This window comes from Sus scrofa, chromosome 4, assembly GCF_054392235.1.
Source record: "Sus scrofa isolate SSC_HxYL_T2T_F1_AM1 chromosome 4, Sscrofa_HxYL_maternal_Yorkshire_Landrace_v2.0, whole genome shotgun sequence".
In the NCBI taxonomy this organism is placed as follows: domain Eukaryota; kingdom Metazoa; phylum Chordata; class Mammalia; order Artiodactyla; family Suidae; genus Sus; species Sus scrofa.
Window position 1 is genome coordinate 86,873,582 of NC_139386.1, and position 18,439 is coordinate 86,892,020.

Genomic DNA, 18,439 nt, shown 5'->3' on the forward strand with positions numbered 1-18,439 from the left:
AATGTACACCAGGTCACCTTGCTGTACAGTAGAAAATTGACAGAACACTGTAGACCGGCTATGATGGAAAAAATAAAAATCATTAAAAAAAAAAAAAAAAGGAGTTCTCATCATGGTACAGTGGTTAATGAATCTGACTAGGAACCATGAGGTTGTGAGTTCAATCCCTGGCCTTGCTCAGTGGGTTAAGGATCCAGCATTTCTGCGAGCTGTGGCATAGGCCGGCAGCTTCAGCTCTGATTAGACCCCTAGCCTGGGAACCTCCATATGCCGTGGGTGCAGCCCCAGAAAAGACAAAAAGACAAAAAGACAACAACAACAAAAAAAAAAGCCAGCTGATACCATAGCACCTTGACAGTGGCAGAAAAGTATGGACAGTTGGAGAGGCAAATATGAGCCTGAGAAGTTGTGTTGGGAATTAGTGGCAGGAAGACCCACATGGAGTACTTACCACAAGACAACTCTTTCCCACTGAGAAGCCAAAGCTATTCATTTTTTTTACCTTTTTTTGTTGTTATTTTTGTTGTTTTGTTTTGTTTTTAGGGCTGCACCTGCCACATATGGAGGTTCCCAGGCTAGGGGTCAAATCAGAGCTACAGCTGCTGACCTACATCACAGCCATAGCCACAGCCACACAACACAGGACCTTAACTTCAGAGCTCACAGCAATGCCAGATCCTTAACCCACTGAGAGAGGCCAGGGATCAAACCTGCATTTTCATGGATACTAGTTGGGTTTGTTACCACTGAACCATGACAGGAACTCTGCCAAAGATCTTCCTGAACTTGTGAATTTCCCTATCATTCTGGCACTTAAGCCAAAAGAGCAAATTTAGTACAAGGAAGTAAAACTATTGAGAGTCCTCACAATGAGGAAAACTGCCTGCAAGCACTGATGCAGCAAAGTAGATGAGGGAGAGATTGCAATATTTCTTGACTTGAGAAACTAAGACAGCTACACCCACAACTCCTCTAAGTCAGAATGTGATCCTGGCCCTAACAGAGGTACAAAGTACTCTGGGGAGGCAGCACAGGTTTGCTTACTGGGAAGTGTTCACCTATGTAAAAAACTTCCACAATATATAACATGATGCTTCCTTCCAGGAGGGGAGTGGAGAAGGAGGGGAGAGAATCAACAAAAGATTTACAGCAAGAGCATCTCCTTTCCAGCACTGCTGACACGTCCTGGGCTCGCTGTCAGCTCTGACCATCACCTATTCAGAAACTAGAGCAAAAAGCAATTTCCCTCCCTCCAACTCATGTTGACTTGTTCTTCCTTCTCTATCCCGTTAGGTTTTGTCTCCCTTTGCAATTTATAAGAAATCACTACTCTGGGCTCAATTGAAGATGATGATCATCTTATTTCAGCTTGTTTACAAGAGATTTTGGAGAGCCTGAAAGATGACCACCCACTAGTGACCTGATGGTGGGTAGTGTGCCCCTTTCTGCCCTGCCCTGTTCTATAATCTGAGCCTTTGCAGCTATCACAAGTGGCTAGAAAATTAGATTTCCTCCCATCTTTTCCCTCAAAAAATGTTTCATTTCTATTCGTGAGATCAGACTTCTTTGGGGGTCACAAACATAAAGCACTATCTTGTTATGGCTTAACCATGTATTTGTTCTGAGAATGGTTTCTGTGGAAGGTTCTGCCAGTCCTGCTGAACTCTGTATCAACTCTCACATTGGACATCAAAAAAGAGCATCCTGGGGAAATGGGACTGAGCCAGGTGAGTTTCAGGAGATAGGGAAAAGGACAAATGGGTGGCAGGTTCTACACGGCAGGGCTAATTCTTTCATTCAAGACTCAACATACATCAACAGAGTGTTCACCATAGGCCAAAATATACAACAAGGAAAAGACACAGCCCCTCTCCTCAGGGAGACCACAGTCCACTGAGAGGGAAAGGGGACCCAAATGTAACTATAATACAGTGTGGTAATTGCAGTGATAGGAGAAAGCCAAAGTGGAATAAAGTAACACAGGGGAAGAATTACCTCCAAATGGTGAGGTTGAGAGAAGGCTTCTGGAAGGAAGGCAGAGACAAAATTTAGAGGTCCACGGCCATGCATAGAGGTTTCTGGGGATGGATGGCAGAGGAGGGAGAAGGAGTAGAAATTAGTATCTAAGGCAGGCAGGTCTTTATTGTCACACCACCAGAACATTCCATCTCTTGTGCTTTGCTTTTCTACCCCCTCCAACTTCTTTTGATCTGCCTTCTCCCATCAGATTTGTGCACCAAAGAAACAAACATTACAGGCCTAAATAAGAATGGACCAAAAAGCCTCTTTGTAAAGGCAGCCTCAGTAAAATGTAATGTTTAGTCTCCATGACTCTGAGAAAAGTCACTGGAAGGGCAATGTTCCCCGCAGCCCAGCTACCAAGAGAAGAATGAGATATAACCACATGGTAAGCCACCTTCCTGCCATTTTCCTCTTCTTTTCCCTCCCTTCTCTTCTCCTTGACCCTGGAGAGAGAAGAAAAAGAAAGCTAAGTAGAAGAAGGTAAAGAAAAGGAAGTAGGGGGAGGGAGTGGGGTGGATCGGGAGCTTGGGGTTAATAGATGCAGACTATTGCCTTTGGAATGGATTAGCAATGAGATCCTGCTGTGTAGCACTGGTAACTATGTCTAGTCACTTACAGTGAAGCATGATAATGGGAGAAAATACAATGTATACAAGTATATGGAACTGGATCTCCATGATGTACAGTAGGAAAAAAAATTGCATTGGGGAAATAACAATGAAAAAAATGAAAAGATTTAAAAAAAGAATGTAGGGATGAAAATAAAGAAAAAGAATGGTGAGAGGTGAGGAATGCAGCCTTGTGCTTGTCACAAACAATCCTCAGGACCTTCTTAATAGAATTTTCCTGGACTGAGGGTGCAAAACGAAGGAAAAGGCAAGACACTTGGCTCAAAAACACTGAGAAGGTGGAGCTGGTTGGGCCAGGGCCAGGTCTCTCTCAGGATCACACTCTCTCTTTTCTCATCCCCTCATCCCCTCTTCCTCGCCTTCCCTGTCCAGCTGTTTCAGTGGCCCAGAATTCCCTGAAGCCTTTTGCCTCCTCCTCTGACTCTCTTCTGTTCCTCACTGATGCCCACAAAGACCTAAGCGGCTCCCCTCCTGCTCTTGCACAGAACAAGTGGACTCACTCTCCTGAGCCCCAATGGGGGCCCCATTAGAATCTTGGCCACGGTCCATTTCTCAGAGGCAGCAGGCTCCTGACTCTCCATTAGCAACAATAGCAAAGATTTCAGAAAGGAGGCAAGTCACTCTTGAATGAGACAGAGAAATAAGTGAAGACACACATGGCCTTCTTCCTCTTAGCAACAAAAACAGCAACAACAACAATCCTCTTCATCTATGGACTCTTTCCTGACGGCCTTCAGCCCCTCTCTGCCTCTGATTTTCATTTGTGCTGTCAGTCTGCACTTCACAGACCCTGTAGTAATATCACAATTTAAAATAATAATAACAATGTTCCCTAGAGGTCAAATCTTTACATGTAGTATTTCTGTATCTCAAAACCACCCTGCAGGGTTAAGATTATTATCTCCACTTTACAGATTATAAAATTGAGGCTGAAGTTTTTCAAACAGCAAAGCCCACACTTTCTTATGCTCCAAAAATGGCTTGTTTCCCAAACTGTATTGAAGGCAGGAATTGTGTCTTCTACTTCTCTGAACCCTCTGTAGCATTCAATAGTTCCCTGGATATGGGAAGTCTTCAAAGACTTCCAGTGAAAAAGAAGTGTGGTTGTAGAGGGTGTTGCAATGAGAGAGTTAAGCATAGACACAAGCTGCTTTAGTATCTGCAAAGCCAGCCTCTCCTCCCAAATGGCTACATATTCATTAGTAAGAAGCTAAATTTAAAGTCCCAGTGAAACAGCCGGTTGCTAAACAAAGGCAACTTAGATAAATCTTAGTATAACTGCATTCTACACTGATAAGGATTTGAACACTCCCAAGCAGATAGGAGGGGAAAAAAGATAAGAGCAGACAACTAACCAGAGCTGTGTTTCCCAAATTTTCTCAGGCAATGACATCCCTGTGACCTTGCAGGGACAAGGAAGTCAGCAATAAATGCATGTCCTACAAACTATCTGTATCCAGCAAACAGGCTTCATGTTGATGGGCAAGAGATGAAATTTGGAAATGAATTGCTTTAAAGTCTCTTCAGGAACTAAAGAGAAAAAAATGTCAAAAGTAAAGATGAAGGTCTAGCAAATTAATAGAACACAGGAAAAGTAGGCATAATTCCTTGGATCCTAACACTGACTTGCTTACTCTCACAATGTCATTTCATAGGAGGACATCCATGAGGAGCCCACAACCAGGTATAGTAACTGACCTTGGCCTTGGCACTGGCCCTTAACCCACTAGGTCCTCCCTCCTTGACCAATGCCCTCCTTGACCTGCTCTCCTTTGGCACATCCCTTTAGTTGCTATGTCAAAACCCCACCCAGTAGTTTCCCACTCCAATTCCTTCCTACTTGAGGATCCTCCAAAGGGCAGAAGAGAGAGTAACCCAGACGTAGAGAGCATGTGGATCTCCAAATCAGCAGAACCAACCCTGGTTACATGCTGGAAGGAGTCCAGGCTGGGCCAAGAAGAAAAGCCCTCCAGCCTCAAGATTCATCACAAGGACTCACCTCCCTTACTTAGGAGAAATCAAGTTTGAAATAGTCAAAGAGATCATTTTTCTCCAAGTGTTGCCCCACAGGTAAAACTTCAACCCTTTTCCAACAAAGATAAGCTGTGCATTTCACTGGTTTTCAGGGTCTGGTCAAAAGGGAATGGTTTTGGAATGAGGCGGTAAGAGAAAAACCAGCCTTTGGACAAACTTTGTCTCTTGGTATTCCCACTCAGCATTCTGTCTGCTAAGAATGCCCAGGATGTCCTGATTCCTTAGGCACACATCTCCTTTCTGGAGATAACCCAAGTGGAGCCAGGATGTGCCTTCCAATAGTTGGAGTGAAAGAAGGAGAAAGGGCAGGTGAAAGGGGGCCTCATAGCTCTTGTGTGGCAACCTCCAGCCTGGCCTTTTGGCATCACTACTAGAGGCACTCAGAGCCTTCTCCTTCATGGACCATGTTGTTAACGCTTTCCCCAGAGTTTCTCAAGAACTCTTCTGTCACTCTCCATATTCAAATCACAACTTAACGCAATTTTATTTACCCCTTTCATGACATGTTAAAATTTCTGTCTTGACACCTTGTCTTGACATGAGCTTCAAGGAAATAGGCAGTAATATTTCTGGGACAGGAAACCCTGAGCTGTGATTTTTAAATGTTGACGACAGAATAATTACGTAAATGAACATATCTCTCTTGTTCTGAATGCTACACAATTCAGAGAGACTCCCATTATGCTAAGGAAATTTGCTCCTAGTGATAATTTACATTGCCTCCAAAATTTTTTGATCATCCACCCCTAATGAGCAGGGAAATAGTCAAGTTGCATGAGGGAGAAAAGATCATGTCCCAAACTGGGAAGAAGTGTTTAAATCATCATAAGGTGATAGTATCCTTGTTACCCTCAGAGCACATAAGGAGTCAACTCTTTCACCTCTACTCATCTTTTTCACTTGCAGGTCTGTCTGTTTATTTAAAAAAAAGAGAAAGTAGATGAAAAAGCCTGTTTAGATGAGAAAAAGGCAAAGAGGGAATCTCCATTCAACTGTGATCTAGTCTCCATTTGTATGTGCAGATGCTGAAATAAAATAGACATGCCCTTTTAAGCAGCACTCTCCCTACCTGCTCTCAGTAAACATGAAATAAAAAACATTCTGTAGAGATCTACCCAACTGCTCTGACTTAATGACCCTCAAGTGCAGTGCACTAGACAAGACACAAAGGGGATGGAACCAATCCAGGAGCAAAAGGAAGTTGCTCACAGGCAGAGGACTCTGTAAGGCACAGCTTTCTGCCAAAATTTGACATTCCCTATTAAAACTGTTATCACCAGGCCAGTATCAGCCAAGTTCACCATTCAATGTAGACCAATCATACCTCTAATGGGGTGGGGGTGAGGGGTGGAACTGAACTTTGTTTGGGGGGCTACAAAGATGGATAAGACCCAGCCCTGCCTTCAAGGTGCTCACAGTCCAAAAAGCAGTTAAACTTAAGAGGGAAGGGACAGTTTAAAAATCTCTTGGACAGACTCTCTACTCCCATAGCTGATAATTTCCCTGCAGCCTTGGAGGTAGGTGCCATCACAAATACCCAGCCAAAGGGTGGGAGGGCAGCAGCCATATGCACATTATGTAGGCTTTATAAACTAAGCCACTATTAAGGTGATCACTGGGAACTCCTACAAATTATTAGAATGTGAAAAAGATGATACAAAAACCCATACTCCAAAGCCCTCTTTGAGTGGAGAAAAGAGCAACATGCCAAGGCACTCCCAAAATTAGATTGTGCAATCACCTCCGCCAACCCTATTGTAGGTAGCAAACCCCCCTGCTGAAAAGCCTGTAGGCAAATGCCATGTACTACAGAACACTAGGGGCCACGTGGAATTTGTCGTTTAAACCATTCTTTTGATAAGAGCTCCACAGGGTCTTTGGGATCCAAGGAAAGAGTTGGCAAGGCAGAAGGAAATGCTTGGTCTCCTGGCCTGCTTGTGGAAGCTCTTGGACATCCTGTAGCCCACACCTCATGTTTGTGCCTGCTCAGATCAGTCCTCGTCCTTTCCACTGAACAGTGTTTGACCGTGCAACAAATATTTATTAACCACGGTTTTGTCAGTGTCCTGTACCATGAGGATACACGAGTGAATAAAACAGACAAAAAACCCTGCCTGTGTGGAGCTGACATTAGCATATATGCATTGTATAAATGGCAGATGCTCTAAATGCTACTGGAAAGCAATAAGGCGGGGAAGGAGGTTGCCACACCCTGCAGAGATCCTTAAGGGGATTAGAGTCTAAGACTGAGGAAGGGCCTGAAAGCCATGAATTCTTGTGGTAACTCCTGTCAAATGGGATCAGGGGCCAAATGCAGTCAGGCCAGTTGGCTGGGTACTTGTGGTGAAGCTTATATTTGGGGGGAGGAGTGGAGTCTTACCAGGAGCACACAGGGTTCTGGGTCCCCTTTTTCCCATTGACAGTGTGGTTACTGGAGGGTGAGGTAGTCTTATCCAGACCACGTAGAGGTCTTAGTTCCCTCTTCATTCCTGAAAAGAAGATATGGATGCCAGGGAGGAATCATTAGTGTCACTGAAACAACAAAGAAAACACAGAAATGTTGGACTTCAAGGCCCCTTTAAGGAGACTGAATTCAAAGCCTGTGGCCGAGACAAGAACTACCAGACCCTTATCATCACCCCACCCATCTCACCTTAGTGCCCCTCCCCCTCTTTAAGCAACCTGGCCCCTCCCTCCTTGAGCAACCTGGCCTATTCCTACCTGACCTCTACTTGGAAAGGTATGTGGCCTACTCCTCCACCAGCCCTTATAAGGCCCTTATACACCACTCCCCAACCAACCAGCAAGTGTATCGTTAAGACTCCTCTTTCCCCCCAACCAATCAGCAGGTCAGCAGGTGTATCACGAGACCTCTCTTCTCCTTGGGTTATAAAAACAGACCTTACCATGCACTCATTGTCCACTTCCCCTGATTTTCAGAAAGTCATCCCACTGCTCTTACAGCATCTCTTATCTCAGTAAATTTTACTTTCTCTCCACCTCACCATGCTCAATAAACACTTCTTTCTTTTCACCCTGATACAAGTTTGGCAATTCTTCTTCCGTCCTGCATGCACACACCATGACACAAATTACTCACAATTATCACTATCTTCTGTCTCAAAGTCAATATTTTTCAGGATTTCACCAAATGACAAAATTCTGCACAGAAGCATAGACTTTCTCAAGCTAAGTAACTTCATGATGGATCCCACCCTAGGTTTGCTCTTACAGCAACCAAGTTGTCCTTGGTTAAACTCAACATCTGATGGATCAGTGCTGGAAATTTACCTAACCGTCACTAACTAACCTACTCTCCTTTTATTATCTACATACTTGGGAATGTGACAAAAATGCTTTCTTCCTTATTTTTTCTTTTCTTTTCTTTCTTTCTTTCTTTTTTTTTTTTTTTGCTTAACTCTTTTTTTATTACTCAATGAATTTTATTATAGTTGTGCAACAATCATCACAACCAAATTTTATAGCTTTTCCAACACAAAATCCCAGCATATCCCCCCACCCCTTAGCCTGTCTCATTTGGAAACCATAAGTTTTTCAAAGTCTGTGAGTCAGTGTCTGTTCTGCAAAGAAGTTCATTCTGTCCTCTTTTTTAGATTACACATATAAGTGGTAACATTGGATGTTGGTGTCTCACTGTCTGACTGACTTCACTTAGCATGATAATTTCTAGCCCCATCAATGTTGCTGCAAATGCCATTATTTCCTTCCTTTTAATGGCTGAGTAACATTCCATTGTGTATATGTACCACATCTTCTTTACCCACTCCTCTGTTGATGGACATTTAGGTTGTTTCTATGTCTTGGCTGGTGTATATAGTGCTGCAATGAACATTGGAGTACATGTATCTCTTTGGGTCACGGTTTTCTCTGGATAGACGCCCAGGAGTGGGATTGCTGGATCAAATGGGAGTTCTATGTTTAGTTTTCTGAGGAATCTCCATGCTGTTTTCCACAGTGGTTGCACCAATTTACATTCCCACCAACAGTGTAATAGGATTCCTTTTTCTCCACACCCTCTTCAGCACTTATTATTTGTAGACTTTTTGATGACAGCCAATTCTGCTGATGTGAGGTGGTACCTCAGAGTGGTTTTGATTTGCATTCCTCTAATAATTAGTGATGTTGAACATCTTTTCATGTGTTTTTTGGCCACCTGTATGTCTTCTTTGGAGAACTGTCTGTTTAGATATTCTGCCCATTTTCTGATGGGGTCGTTCATTTTTTTGGTATGGAGCTGCAGAAGGTGTTTATAAATTTTGGAGATTAATCCCTTGTCATTTGCTTCATCTGCAAATATTTTCCCCCATTCTGTGGATTTTCTTTTCATTTTGTTTATGGTTTCCTTTGCTGTGAAGAAACTTTTAAGTTTAATTAAGTCCCATTTGTTTATTTTTGTTTTTATTGTCATTACTCTAGGAGGTGGATCTGAGAAGATGTTGCTGTCATTTATGTTGCAGAGTGTTTGGCCTAGGTTTTCCTCTAAGAGTTTTATAGTATCTGGTCTTATATCTAGGTCTTTAATCCATTTGGAGTTTATTTTTGTGTATGGTGTTAGAAAGTGTTCTAATTTCATTCTTTTCCATATGGCTGTCCAGTTTTCCCAGCACCACTTATTGAACAGGCTGTCTTTTCTCCATTGTATATTCTTGCCTCCTTTGTCATAGATTAGTTGGCTGTAGGTGCGTGAGTTTAATTCTGGGCTTTCTATCCTGTTCCACTGATCTATATGTCTGTCTTTGTGCCAGTACCATACAGTTTTGATGATTGTTGCTTGAAGTACAGTCTGAAGTCAGGGAGCCTGATTCCTCCAGCTCTGTTTTTCTTTCTCAGAATGGCTTTGGCTACTCTAGGTCTTTTGTACTTCCAAACAAACTTTAAAATATTTTGTTCAAGTTCTGTGAAAAATGTCCTTGGTAATTTGATAGGGATTGCATTGCTTTCTTCCTCCTTTTTTTTATTGTTTTTTAACCTTAAGAGTATAGTAATTTCTACCACAAAATATAAATACATACAACTCTCACTCTTCTTCTCTGTGTACAAGTCTTAATTCTCTTGGGAAAACTTAGAATTTCACATACAGTAAAATCACACTTAGAATAAAACTCAAAGTCCTTTCTGTGGCCTATCTCCATGACCTCATGTTCTAGACTGTTTCCCTTCCTAACCCCATTCCACTCACACCAACTTCTGCTGTTCCTTGAGCATGTTCGTGAACATCCCTGCTTAAGAGCCTTTGCCCTGGAAGTTCCCTTTGTCTAGAAAGTCCTTCCCACCACAGATCTGTACCAGGGCATCTAGTACTCTCTCTGTATGGTCCCAGAAGATAAAAATGGCTTGACTCTGTGCATACACCTGTCTAGAAGTGTCATGCTCTGCTTAGCAAATTATCTTCTGAACCTCATTCCTTCTTACTTGAGGAATTTTGTCAGTTTTTTATTCCATTAAAGAGATTTTTGGGAGTTCCTGTTGTGGCGCAGTGAAAATGAATCTGACTAACGTCCATGAGAATTCAAATTCTATCCCTGGCCTTGCTCAGTGGGTTAAAGATCCAATGTTGCTATGAGCTGTGGTTAAGTCACAGACAAGGCTCATATCTAGCATTGCTGTAGCTGTGGTGTAGGCTGGCAGCTGAAGCTCTGATTCGACCTCTAGCCTGGGAACTTCTATATGCCACAGGTGCAACCCTAAAAGAAAAAAAGAAGAAGAAGAAGAAGAAAGAGATTTTCCTTGACCATTGTATCTAAAGTCAAATCTCTTATCCCAATTTTTTTCTTCAAAGCATCTATCACTACTTGAAATTGTGTGTGTGTGTGTGTGTGTGTGTGTGTGTGTGTGTGTGTGTGTCCTTCATTCAATTATTGGCTGAATACCCCCATAAGAAAGGAAATTTCCCAGAGGCAGAAATTTTGTTTTGTCCCCTGACATATCTCAAATGCATGGGACAGGGCACATAATAAAAATTCTCCCCAATCTCCCTTCCCTACCTATCCCCAGACATATAAAATCTATTATCATAGCCGGTATGCATAAGATTGATGCCTGTGGTGGCAATAACAAGAGAAAGGAAATTTGGAGACTTTCAAATTAAAATTATATTTTCAAAGAGCCAGGAAATCCCTGAAAATTGCTGAGAAGCCCTCTTTAGAATTTTTCTATACCTCTTATCCCCTTTTAATTAAAGGTGTTTTCCCTAAAACATTGGTATTCAAAATGAATATGGCTTAATTTCTTTTTTTTTTTTCTGTTTGGTTTCTGGCATGGCATCAGTAGAGTCTTAACTATTTATTTCAAATATTCTTTATTTCAGTGATATTTTGAGTTATACATGTCTAGGAATCTAATCAGCAATAACTACACTATTTCTATGTGAAAGTTGTCTCTCCTGAGTTCCAAACAGCCAACTTTCGAATGACATTTTGAATTATCACCCAGCTTCCAATTGGGGTTGATCTTAAGGTTGCCTTTAAAATGTTTAGGATTCCAAGGTTAATTTTGACATGAGCTTTCCCTCTGTGCCACAAAGAAAAAAATAAAATGCCAGTAACAACATCAGCAAGAAGGGATATATGGGGCCCAAATAAGCTATTAGTTCCATTAGGAATGAGATTCAGAAGATAATTTGCTAAGCAAGCATGACACTTCTATACAGGTGTATTCACAGAGTCAAGCCATTTTTATCTTTCGGGACTATACAGAGAGAGTACTAGATGCCCTGGATTTATACAATAAAGAATTTAGTGACTCAGTATCAAACTTCATGTGTGACTGATCCTACACTAACCTCACCCCTAGTCCAGCAACATAGTCAACAAAAAAATGTGTAGCAAGAAAAAAATGTTTTAACTTCCCAATTAGTGGTTTATCAATCTTTTTGGTTTAAAACAGTCTCCTTTCCTTTGTAAAAGTTTTCTGCACATATAGCTCAGTCTTTCTGAGCTCTTCCCATTCCCATTCCTTCCACCCAAGACAGCATCTGTATATGTGGCAGAGATTATGGTGGCAGGTGGAGAGACCTCAGATCTATCTGTGGGCAGCTCTTCACATCCTTCTGGGCCTCCTACAACAATGGTGGCTTTTGTCCATCTGGTCAGTGCTTCTCCTGCCAATGTCCACAGCCAAAGTCAGTAGCTGGTCAAAGTCACAGTCTTCCTTCTCTTGATTTGCTTTGAGTCTGGTGAACTTCTTTGTTTAGTTGGCCCCATACTAGCTCACACTAGCATTGCCTGATCCTCCATGGTCTGGTTGTGATAGCCATTTGACCTCTAGTCCGGGGTCTACCACATAGCTTTACTACAGAGTCACTAGCCCACAGCACTATCAACTGCTCCCCACAACAGTCAATGTTGGGGGGCGGGGGCGATTTCTGGATTCCATGTGAAAGCAGAGAAAGATCTCAGGAAGCTAAATTCAAGGATTCCCGCTGCCTAACCATGGCTCACCATTTACTTTACCCTAATATAACTGTTTTATATGATGCAAGGAACATCCTTAAGAGTGGTTTACTCAAGTCCCAAAAGGAAACTGGAAAATGAAAATGCCTCTTGCTTCTACCTTTGCAAACCTGACACAAGATTTTCACCAGCCTCATACTTTCTTTTCTTCCAAAAAGTCATCAGGATCTGAATGGGAGACTCCCCTTTCATATTCTCTACAACTTATAGAGAAGTTCCCTGCAACTTATCTTTCTCCTCAGGGTCGCAACATGTTATGCTCAGGTTTACTGCGAAGAACAGTGTCCTTTCTACCCTTGTGAAAGAATCTCTATGACCTAGTCCAACCAAACTGACATTTAATATGCTAAAAGAGCTAAGAAGTTTTTAAAACCTTTCTCATTTGTAAAGGCTGATTTTCAAAACTTATAGAAAAAAATTTTAATTGAAAAAAATCCAAAAGATTTTTTTAAATAAGTTCTACTCCAAGTGTCAAAGGCTGGATATTTAATATTTTTTCCTTTTGCATCCCTGCCATGAAAATGTTAATACTCCCTGAAGCAAATTGATGCCTCTGGAAGCATGAAAGGGGAAACCTGTAAAGGAATGTGTGAAGGAAAACACATTAATAATTTTATTCATTTTAGGGCCACATTTGTGGCATATGGAAGTTCTCAGGCTAGGGGTCTCAGAGCTATAGCCACTGACCCATGGTACAGCCAAAGCAACACGAGATCCAAGCTGCATCTGTGACCTACACCACAGCTCACAGCAATGCCAGATCCTCCACCCAGTGAGCGAGGCCAGAGATTGAACCTGCCTTCTCATGGATCCTAGTCAGGTTCATTAACCTCTGAGCCCTGAAGGGAACTCTGCATTCATAAATACCAACACACAGGCTTTCAACACTCTTTTCTTTTCTTTTCTTTTGGCAGCACTCAGGGCATGCAAAATTTCTGAGCCAGGGATCAAACCTGAGACAGAGACTATGGCCAATCCCTAACCCCTAGGCTTCCAGGAAATTCCCTCAACACTCTTTCCCTGAGTATCTTGTGGATACAATGTTCCAGGCAGAGGTGAAATGTGATCCCTGCCCATAAGAAGCAGCCAGGCTGGGTGGCACACTCAGGGTTGTATACCTGGCACCGAAGAGATCAGCTCTGCCCAGGATTCAGAGAACTGGCTCTGAAGGATGGGCAAAGTTGGACATATAGTCAAGGGAAAGAAGGAAGCCCAGGGGAAAGAAGCACCATATGCAAAGGCCCAGAGGCATGAGATATCTGTTGCATTTCAGGAAACTTCAAATCACCTATGACTCAAATGTGGAGAGAGGCTGGACAGCAAAAAAAATATAATATAAATGAAAATCTTGGCACGGTAAAGAGGAACACCATCAGCTTGTGTTTAAGAAAGATGCCTTCCATATGGAGGATGTAAGTAAATAAGGTTGAGAGTATAGGCAGTGAGACCAGTCAATGGTAATAACAGCTAACAGTGAGTATTTGCTACATGCCAAGTGTGTGCTTAATCCTCACAACAATCTTATGAAGTAGGGACTTAGTGTCCCCTGTTTGCAGATGGGAGACTGAGGCTGAGGGATCCTTCCTAACATCCAACACGGGGCTAAGGAAATGGGGCAGAGGCTGCATTTATTCTTTGAATCTAAAACCACTTAACTGATACAGTTTTCATTCCTCCAAAGCATGGCCCCAACCATTTATTCCATGTTTACCTTCTGGATTTTTTATGTGACTTCCCTTTCTCACTCTTTCCACTGTCATCAACAGCCTCATGAGAAATTCACTGCATTTTTTTTCCCTTCTCCATTTTTTCATTCCATGTTTATTAGACTCAAAGATTTCATAGACCAAAAAGCATCACAATCCCTGTCTCCTTCTACCACCTTCTGGCACATTTTTCAGTTTTCTCTTGTCCTGTGTTCTCTCAAGAAATGGACCCAATACTCTCTGTGATGAGATTTTACCTAATTAAGAATATGTAATGACTTGCATAGATACAGACATTCCCTGGGGGAGCTTCATTCTTGGGCACAAAGAAGCACTAGCAATAAAATGTGATCAGGTGGGTACCCTAACCTAATGAGTGATGGAGCAGAGGAGGGAGGAAGGCTTGCGGAAAAGACGTGAGTCTGTTTTTATGCCTTTAGAAAGCAATTTCCTGTCACACCTCTCTCAGCTTTTCTGCCTTTTGATTTTGCAAAGCAGAGAATGTCTGATGAAACAGCTTGAACTGGCTTAGGCAGGCTGGACAGAAAAAGTGCTTATACTTTTACATCAGAATCTCAGCTACCTGAGATACCCTGGTCATGCCTTTTACTTGTCCCATCAGAGGAAAGAAAGTAGAAAGGACATAAAGGGGAAAGGGAGAGCTATTGGCTTTCTAATATTCAAATGTGCTTTGCTGAGGAAGCAAGAGCTTTCATTTAATGGAAACAGGCATTGTTAAATTTAATGTCTATTTTTTATAGTGATTTTTATTTTTTCTATTATAGTTGGTTTACAGTGTTCTGTCAATTTTCTACTGTACAGCAAATAGATATACATTCTTTTTCTCATATTATCCTCCATCATGCTCCATCACAGGTGATTAGACATAATGTCTATTTTAATATTTTTTATTATATATACAGAATGACTGCATCTATTTGAAAAGTATTTATTGAGCTGAGAGCTATGACAAAATAACAATGGCATGGCTCCTGACCTCATAGGACATGCAATCAGCTTGGAAAAACAAAGCATAAAATTTTGAATAATATAATAGTAATAGCCACCATAATTTTTTTTTAGTATCTTTCATTTATGGTCTCATTTATGGTTAAGTTCCAAAAGATCAGTACAGCAAACAAGTCTGCAAAATCTCAGAGGAGGAAAACAGACAGGACTGCACAGCCTATATAGAGGAGAGAGCATCTGAGTTAGGACTTGAAGACAGGCCAGAGGTGGGAAGGAAATCTAAACATGGGCAAAGCCAGAAGAACTGAATATTAATGATGACGCTGGAAGATTGAAGGTGGTAGACCAGTTGGCCAAGGGAAAGCTGGAAGGAGGGATGCAGCCAGGTCACTAAGGATGCTCACGTTTCTCAAAGGAAACACCTGCTAGGCATCAGAAACCACACATAACCATGGTGAATTTTCTCAAAATATCAAACTCTAAAGTTTTGGAAAGAAGTGGTTTCAAATATTATTTTGGGGGATTCCTGTTGTGGCTCAGCAGGTAAAGAACCCAACCAGTATCCATGAAGGTGCAGGTTGGATCCCTGGCCTCACTCAGTGGGTAAAGGATCCAGCATAGCCATGAGCTGTGGTGTAGGTCACAGACATGGCTTGGATCTGGCATTGCTGTGGCTATGGCATAGGCCAATAGATTCAACCTCTAATTTAACCCCTAGCCTGGGAACTTCCATATGCCATGGGTGCAGCTCTAAAAAGCAAAATAAATAAATAAATAAATCAATAAATAAATAAATAAATAATATTATTTTCATAACAATGAAAATACCTTTATACTTTTATGTATGTCTTTATGCAAATTTGCATGACTTTTTAAGATAAAGACACTTCAAAAAATTTCATCTTTTTGCAGCAGGATCTTGATCCCCTGGATGCTTGCCTTCCTACACTCCTCCTTCTCCTTGTTCAGTTTGTAAGCTCAGTCAAGTGTAACTGCTCATTACTGCCCAGTCTGCCTTGTCTTCATGCTTGTTGACACTGCCCTTGCTCTGGTGCTTATTACAGTTCACCTGGGTTACTGCCATAGATTTCTGACTGGTCCTGCTGTCTCCCTCCTTCCTTCTCTCTCTCCTGCTACACTACTTCCAGGTTATCCTTCTAAAAGGAAAATGCAGTCACACCACCCCACCATTAAAACCCTTCCAGCCTCTTCTTTCCACCTTTTCCCTGTGCTCCAGCTATACCAAACCCACCTCCTCACCCCCAACCCCAGACTTCCCTGGATGGGCCACACCTGTTCTGCACAAATGGACCTCATCCACCTGTCAAACATCTCCTCCTTTGAGAAAACATTTCCTGCAAGCATTTGAACAACTCATTTCTTAATACCACGCAGTTCTTGAAGAAACCAAAACCTCAACCAGTTCTCTCAAAGAGATTTCCTTTCCTTCCATTTCTGGGATAACTTATAATCCTCCATATTTTGCAGCCCTATTTTCCTGATCCTCAAGGATCATCAGGAATCTGAGAAATAACAATAAATAATAATTCATAGGCAAAGGAGATAGGGTACCATTTTCTTAAATCTTGCGTCTTTCAGATGGCAAACCCCACAGCACAGATTGTTTAAAATAGATCAATAAACATTTATGGACTCACTATGATATGCCAGGTATTGTTTTAAGTGCTAAGGATGAAGAGATAAAGGAGACATCATCCAGCTCTGGAGAAATTTCTAGCCCACTCCCAGAGTCAGTTGGTAGCTATCAAGGAACGTGGATCTCATTTTGTTACCGGTTGTACCAGGAAATAGGCCAATGAGAGTCCCAGTGAGAAAGCCGCCCAGCTATTCTAATCACGCAGAGAGAATGCGATGCCAAGAGACAGTGGTTTCAGTTTGGAATAGCAGACCACTGGGTCCTTGGCTTCCCCCTTCACTCTCCTGCAGTGACCTGCTTCATTCAGTCTTTTTCAGCACTGGACAGGAACATCTAGGTATTTAGAAGTGAAAAACAATGTTATGAATTGAGAATTTTAAGGATAGGAAATATCACTCGAGAATTACAATGAATCCCCTTTATCTTGGGATGGGTTTACATGGTTCTCAGTCATCTCTGGCTATTCTTGACTCAGCTCAGAAGAATTCTGATGCATTTCTCCTCCCCTACACTCATCCCACCCCACCCCTTTAATTAATTATTTAATTACTTAATTATTCTATCGCCATGGGACAGGGCCAAACTATTTCTTTCAAGTATGAGGAGATATGCTTCTTTCTACTTGGTTGTAGTTCATACTGCTGTCACCATAGTCACAGGAACCCTATTCAGGCCATTAGGCTTCCTGGGCTCGTTTGTTACTTTTGTAGCACTCCACCAAGGGAATTTTGCCCAAGACAGACATTTTCACCTCATCTCATTTCTCTCATCTTCTTCATGATTTTTAAGTTCCTAAAACCCTATTCTATCTCAGTCAGACATAAAAATCTGAGAATTCCCTCAGGGCCCAGCAGGTGATAAGGATCCATCATTGTCATTGCTGCGGCTCGGGTCACTGCTGTGCTTCAGGTTTGATATCTGGCCCAAGAGCTTCTCTATGCTGCAGGCATGGAAACGGAGGGACTCAAGTGGTTCTGATCAGCCCCACACCACATGTACGGCCAACACCTCTACAAGAAAATAAAAGAGCTTTTGAGTATTTGTCAATATCACCTGACAAAATAGCCCTCAGACTCCTCCTTAATGCAACTGTGATCCACTAAGGACTGAACGGGACAGTGGTGGTCCCTCTTCCTCTCTTAAATTTCCTCTGTTTCCCCTCCTATTTTGCTAATAGCTCATAAATTGATTAATTGGTCATATAAATCCAACTAGACTAAATTCCCAAAGGGCAAAAATATGCTTAATCATCTTTCTGTGTTTTCCCCAACAGCTAGGGCTATCCTAAGCACATCATGGCCTGAGAGCCACAGGTCACCTGATGCTCCTCCTGTTACATTACTGACCGCTCCCACTTCCTGACCTGCCCATTTCTCATCAGGACATCTGGACCTCAGCCTTCCCAAAAAAAGTTCCTCCACAGGTTCCATATTTGCTTAAACGTAAGCATATCTGTACCCTTCATATGACCTACCACTGTAGATTGATAGGGATTTATTTTGGACTCATCATAAATGCTTATATTATAAATATGATTTATCACGCAATGACATATCAATCCTATATTATTCTCTGGTAGTCATTTACCCTTTTATTGGTTCTGTGTCCCAAATAACATGGTAGTAAGAGCTCTGACTCTGAACTGACGTGGGTTAAAATCCTGGCTCCCCAACTTACAGTAGAATAGGTAAAATAATACAGCTATTTTACAGGATTGCCATGAGATTGCATAAGCTAGTACACCTAGAATACAGTGCTGGCACAGAGGAAATCTCTCCTAGTGTCAGCTATACAACAATCCCCAAGTGGGCAAGGACCATCTTTCACTTCTTCATTACCTAAGCACTCAACAGGGGTTACAGGGGTTGGGCACACAACAAATATTTGAAACATACATGTTGACTGATTGGATAACTGCCCCAAAGTGACCACATCCTTCCAAGGCTGATA

General features: G+C 41.9%; 1 long non-coding RNA gene across 2 annotated transcripts in view; it reads right to left on the bottom strand.

Annotated features, from left to right (window-relative positions):
- The window catches only part of LOC106510109 (uncharacterized), a 120,018-nt gene that overhangs the window by 54,673 nt on the left and 46,906 nt on the right, over positions 1-18,439 (bottom strand). Inside the window, exons 6-7 of one of the 2 annotated variants that reach the window (XR_002343359.2) lie at positions 7,066-7,174; positions 1,996-2,078 (exon numbers count right to left, since the gene is read on the bottom strand). This is a non-coding gene — a long non-coding RNA (uncharacterized LOC106510109). The remainder of the gene's footprint in view (positions 1-1,995; positions 2,079-7,065; positions 7,175-18,439) is intronic. The other variant, XR_014843114.1, reaches the window with a different exon arrangement.